The following is a 6777-nucleotide window of genomic DNA, read 5'->3' as shown; positions in this document are numbered from 1 at the left end:
GTTGAGCTGTACTTGGGTCAGGGATGAAGCTGCTGCAATTGAGTCAGGGGGAAGCTTGGGCCTGGAGCAGCACCAAGAACCATGGTTTCTGTCCCCGAGCTGGCCTGGTACCATCCTGGGTCAAGCCTTGAGAAGGGCAGGAGGCCCACTCATTAAATGTCTCCATGATGTGCATGGGATATGTGCCCACCTCCCCCAATAAAACCTTTATTTCCAAATTCACCGTCTTATTAATCAATTAATGGGCCAAAAAGCTTACTTCTTCTCTGATGTGTTATGTTCTTATCTGATTGTTACAAAAGTTGCTGTATAAATGCTAGTCTGTACTTATAGTCTGTACATATCAGGACAATGCTGCCAGTGGCTGCCAGTTTGGTGAATTCTTTTCCAGAGAAACTAGACCTTTTCCTGATGGGAGAGCGCCTCCTACAAGTGGTAAGTACTGCACAGCATGGCTTGGGGTTAGGGTCATCTCCCTGATCAGTTCAGCTCACCATGTGATGAGCAGGATGGGATCAATTACCCTGACTTCAGGAGGGGGATCCTGTTGGAAAGGACCAGAGATCAAAGCACTGCTCGATTTTGGAAAATAATGAACTTGCTGCATTCCTGACCAAAGTATCTCCGCACTTTCTGAGCCCCTGTTGAGCTCCTTAGCGGACAATCTCATGGACAGTCTATCTGCCTCGCCACCAGTTGGGGCATTAAAGAGAACAATGAATGTCTATCTAATGACCCCAGGCTCCCCATGATCTGGCAGAGGGTGGGGAATTGTCATAAGCAACCATGGCAAACAAATCCATGAGGGTGAGGGACAGCTTGCAAGCTCTTTGCTGGGGCGGGGCAGGGGATTTTGTTCAAAGGCACTCAGTGCCTGAGAACCCCTGCCCTCTCCCCTGACTTCCCAACCCCACATTTTCCATTGCAAACTCACTGCTGCCAGCACTGACCTGTGACCCGCGAGCCTATACCTTTGGGGTTTAGAACAATGAAAGGAGACCTTATGGAAACATGCACAATTCTTAAAGGGATTTGATAGACTAGATGTGGAGAAGTTATTTCCCTTTGTGGGAGAGTCTGGGCCCAGAGGACATAATCTCAGAGTAAGGGGGTCACCATTAAGGTACAGATGAAGAGGAATTTCTTCTCTCAGAGGATAGTGAATCTGTGGAACTTCTTTTAACCACAGAATGTGATGAGGCTGGGTCATTAACAATATTCAGTACTGAGATAGATTTTAAATCTGGGTCTTTTAAATCAAGGGTTATGGGGAAAAGGCAGGAAAGTGGAGTTGAGGATTTTTAGGTCAGCCATGATCCTATTGAATGGCAGAGCAGATTCAATGGGCCGAATGGCCTACTTCTTCTCTAATGTGTTCTTGTCTGACTGTTACAAAAGTTGCTATATAAATACAAGTCCATATTTCCTTAACAGCTATCCCCATGTTGCTCAGTAGAGGGAGCTGATACCCTATACCAAACATGACTACAGTATTATAATCACCTCTTAAAACCTCAGTGTTTTGCCAATGGAGATGCAGCTTATACATGTGAATAGCTGATGTAGACTTGTGCCCCATTTGGATGAGACATTTTCTGACATTTTAGCAAGTTTTACTACTCAGTTGCTGTTAAAGATGCACCTGCTAAATTATATTTTCCAGAAACGTCAGTTGGTTGATTAATAAGACAGTGAATTTGGAGATTTTTCATAGAATTCCTACAGTGTGGAAACAGGCCCTTTGGCCCAACAGGTCCACATCAACTGTCACACCATCCCACCCAGACCCATTCCCTATAACCCACCTAATCTACACATCCCTGAACACTACAGGCAATTTAGCATGGCCAATCCACCTAACCCACACATCTTTGGACTGTGGGAGGAAACCGGAGCACCCGGAGGAAACCCACGCAAATACAGGGAGAATGTGCAAACTCCACACAGACAGTCGCCCGAGGGTGGAATCAAACCCGGGTCCCTGGTGCTGTGAGGCAGCTGTGCTAACCCACTGAGCCACCATGCCACCCGGTCTGGGTGGGCAGGGTGTCTTCCACACATCCTGTGTACAACATGGAGACATTTAATGAGTGGGCCTCCTGCCCTTCTCAAGGCTTGACCCAGGATGGTACCAGGCCAGCTCGGGGACAGAAACCATGGTTCTTGGTGCTGCTCCAGGCCCAAGCTTCCCCCTGACTCAATTGCAGTAGCTTCATCCCTGACCCAAGTACAGCTCAACCATAGAGCTCCGGGCCCTAGTTATTAGGCCTTGTAACCCCAGCATCTCTCAGGCCCCGGTATTATGCAGCCACCCTTACTTCTGCTGGATGGAGGATGTTGGTTTTGATCTCATCAGCTGTCATAGGTAGAGTCTGACCTGCTTATAGAAAGAATCATAGAATCCATAGGGTGCAGAAAGACGCCATTTGGCCCATTGACTCTCTACTGACTCTCCAAAAAGCATCCCACCCAGACCCACTCCATCTCTGTAACTCTGCTTGGGGTTTTTAACTACGGCTAACCCACCTAACCTGCACATCCCTGCACACTCCTGGTCAAATTTTACCATGGTCAATCCATCTAGCCTGCACATCGCTGGACTGTGGGAGGAAACGATGAAAGATCTTGCATAATTTCAACAACTTCCATGACTTTGAGATGTCCCCAAAAAACACCCAACAGCCAATGAAATCCCTTTCAAAGCGAAGAACGCTGCAGAAGAATGATGCACTGCAAGATCCCACAACAATGACGAGCATATATTCCATTTTAATCATTTTGCTTGTCAGGTTGGCCAGGACACTGAGGAAAACTGCCCTCTTCTTCCTAAAACAAGCACCGAGAGAATCTTTGACGTCCATCTGAGAGAGCGATTCCGAGAGCGGGTTTAACTTGTAAAAGACCACACCTCCACCCGATCAGAGCTCCCTCAGTCCTGCACCGGGTGAGTGAGACTAGATTTTGTGCTCGGGTTTCTGGAATGGGCCTTGAACCCATGTACGCAGATGGGTGTGTGGCACTCACTGAGCCACTGCTGACACCTGGAGTGGGCACTTTCCCCTGAAAGAAACTGCTTGACACCTCCATCGATTGTTTGCATTTGGCTCCTCTACACTCCCAGGTGCTGTGACAGCCACTATTTTGCAGGACGGTAAAACGGGGTTAATCTGCTGCCTTGGCCAATCTTTACCCCTCAACGAACATCACAAAGAAAGAAAAAACAGATTATCTATCCATGATCACATGGCAACTGGCTGTGCATAAATTGGTTGCCACATTTCCTGTGATACAACAGTAACCACACTTCAAAACGCTGGAAAACGTGCTATATAAATGCAAGTTTTTCATTCTTTTGTACCCAGTTACTCTTCCTGGCTTTTCACTATCGTCCAAATTCAAATGTTTCCTGTTGCAGGCACCTGTTTTTTTTTAAACTTGTGACACATCCAATGCTTCATTCCACATACAGAATGCTCATTAATAGTGCAGATTTACTGCCGGCTCCATCTGCTTTAAAAATGTTAATGTGTTAATTACTTCTCCAGATGATCCAAACTTCAAAACTGTCACTCGATGTGACTGCAGAGGCTAGGAAAGCATAACATTATTTAAAACTGAGAATCACAGTTTTTTAAATGCATTTGTAGGACCTGGGTGTTGCTGGCTGGCCCAGCATTTATTACCCTTCCATAGTTGCCCTTGAGAAGGTGGTAGTGAGCTGCCTTCTTGCTGCAAGTCCAGTTGAGTTTCTGGTCAATGATAACCCCCTGGATGTTGATAGTGGGGAATTCAGTGGTGGTAACACCTTCAGTGAAGGTCAAGGGGCAGTGACTAGATTGTCTCTTAATGGAAATGGTCATATGTTTTGCAAAAATCATAACCACAATGCTTCACAAATACACACATGCAAGTAAAATTGAAATAACATGCAGGTCTGAGTGGGTGATTTTAAGGCCTCATTAGGAATGGTAGGTGAGGTGTGTGGGAAAACTGCATGGGATAATTGGTCATGACATGAGTGTATGAGATTGTTTAAACAGTCTGCAAAGCCTTCCACTCCTTCACACCATTCAATCCAAGGTGAGACTAGAAAAAGTTGAAGTTAGCAAACTAAGATGTGCTAGACTGGCCACCTTCAGAAACACAATGAGATTGGATTTGATATTCGACTTGATAGGGAGAAGGGAAAGTCAGGATTAAATTTAAGATGTCAATTTGGAAACTTTGAAACTTAACTGTTTGTGGGTATACTTACTGATATTCAAAGATTTTTTTGCCATTAAATTAGATCAGAGTTGATTTGTAACTCACCTGTTTGTTTGGCTCTGTGAAGGCTGTGCTGTGGGGTTGGGTGGTGACTTGATGGACATCTTTAAAGTTATCGGGTAGATGCAAAGGAGATGTTTCTACTTCTGGGTGAGACCAGAACTGAGGGCCAACAATATAAGATGGTCACAAATGAATTCAGTAGAAATTCAGAAAAAAAAAATTTCCCCAGAGCATGGTGAAGAAAGGCAACAGGTGATTTGAGGACATCAAAATCACACAAACAACAATATTTTTGTTTGCATTTTGTTTGTGGGAATGGTATTGGACATTGGGTGAATGCCCCTGCTAAGGAATTGAACAGCACACAAAAAGCTGATGAAAGCATTATAGACTGTTTCAATTTGAAAATACACCAGAGGGATGCATATTCAGTATATGCACATCACAAAGTTTAAATAATAAATAAAAGTTCAAACAAAGACAACTTTTAATCTGAAGATAAATTGAAAGAGAAATATTTCCCTATTAAAGGGAAATAGGTTCACAACCACCAAAGAAGAAAGATATAAAAGGGAAATAGGGACACAATTATAAATTGCGATAGATACACAAGTATAAAAGGTATAAAAGGGAACAGATTAATTAGATGCATTGAATTGATCTTTAAAGTCAATAAGAGTGCAGATGAACTTGACTTACTCTTTTCCAGAAATATTCTCCCCCTCATTCTCCTTGCGATATCGCACTCTCACACTCCCTTGGCTTCCTCCCTGATTCCTGAATGGAGGTCCAGTTACCATACTAACACATCATATTTTTTTGAACTGCTAGGGGAAAAGAAAACAGGGGAAAAGAGAATTAATGATGATTGAATGTTGCTTTGAAAGGTGTCAGAAAAGCTTGACAGAAACAGCTGGAGAGAATGGATTCTAGGGCGATTTAATTTGAGACTAGAAAGGAAGGGGCGTTAAGTGGCTGGAGTCTGTTCTTGAACTTTCAGCCCCTTTGTCAAACTAGTACAAGCATAGTCTTAATTTTAAGGATCTTCTGAGATATAACTGAAATAATTCCACAGAGGCTGGTATCCAATCACCAATTCACCCTTTATTTACATATGGAGAGTCCTTGACACTGATCCAGCTCCCTCAGAGCCAGCTCTCAGAGTGAACAGGATTCCTGACTCTCCAGTTCTTATCTGTCAGCCACAGCTCCCTGATTAGGCCAAATTAACTGCCCCAATCAAGGAACTCATATTCTATGAGGTCTACCTAGCTGACTTTGTTACAATCACTACAGTAACTGTAAATACAGTTCATGCTTAGAAAGTAAGATGCATTAGATTCAGGGAAATTTGGCTGTCTGGATACAAAACTGGTTGTCCAATAGAAGACAGAGGGTGGTAGTAGATGGAAAGTATTCAGCCTGGAGCTCGGTGCCCAGTGGTGTTCCACAGGAATCTGTTCTGGGACCCCTGATCTTTGTGTTCTTTATAAATGACTTGGATGAGGACGTGGAGGGGTGAGTTAGTAAGTTTGTGGATGACACAAAGGTTGTTGGAGTTGTGGGCAGAGTGGAGGACTGTTGTAGGTTGCAATGGGACATTGACAGGATGCAGAGCTGGGCAAAGAAGTGGCAGATGGAATTCAACCCAGAAAAGTGTGAAGTGATTCATTTTGGAAGGTCAAATTTGAATGCAGGATTCTTGGCAGTGTGGAGGAACAAAGGGATCTTGGGGTCCACATCCATAGATCCCTCAAATTTGCTACCCAAGTTGATAGGGTTGTAAAGAAGGCGTATGGTGTGTTGGCTTTCATTGGCAAGGGAATTGAGTTTAAGAGCTGTGAGGTCATGCTGCAGCTCTATAAAACTCTGGTTAGAGCACACTTGGAATATTGTGTTCAGTTCTTGTCACCTCATTATAGGAAAGATGTGGAAGCTTTAGAAAGGGTGCAGAGGAGATTTACCAGGATGCTACCTGGACTGGAGGGCAGGTCTTATGAGGAAAGGTTGAGGGAGCTAGGGCTTTTCTCATTGGAGTGAAGAAGGATGACAGGTGACTTGCTAGAGGTGTACAAGATGATGAGAGGCATAGATAGAGTGGATAGCCAGCGACTTTTTCCCAGGGTGGAAATGACTATTATGAGGGGACATAATTTTAAGGTAATTGGAGGAAGGTATAGGGGAGATGTCAGAGGTAGGCTCTTCACACAGAGAGTAGTGGGGGTGTGGATTGCGCTGCCGGCAGTGGTAGTGGAGTCAGATACTTTAGAGACTTTTAAGCGACTCTTGGATAGGCACATGGAGGACAGTAAAACATGGGGTATGCAGGATAGATTGATCTTAGTAGGATAATAGGTCAGCACAACATTGTGGGCTGAAGGGCCGGTACTGTGCTGTACTGTTCTATGTTCTATGTTCTATGATAGATGTCAGTCTACTCTACAATGCTAACGATTCAGAGGTGTGGGTTCAAAAAGATCATATCAGACTTAACTTTGTTTCGTTAAA

This window comes from Rhincodon typus, chromosome 19 (assembly GCF_021869965.1).
Source record: "Rhincodon typus isolate 14 chromosome 19, sRhiTyp1.1, whole genome shotgun sequence".
Classification (NCBI taxonomy): Eukaryota; Metazoa; Chordata; class Chondrichthyes; order Orectolobiformes; family Rhincodontidae; genus Rhincodon; species Rhincodon typus.
The sequence above is the reverse complement of the archived record's forward strand: the minus strand, read 5'-3'. Positions refer to the sequence as shown.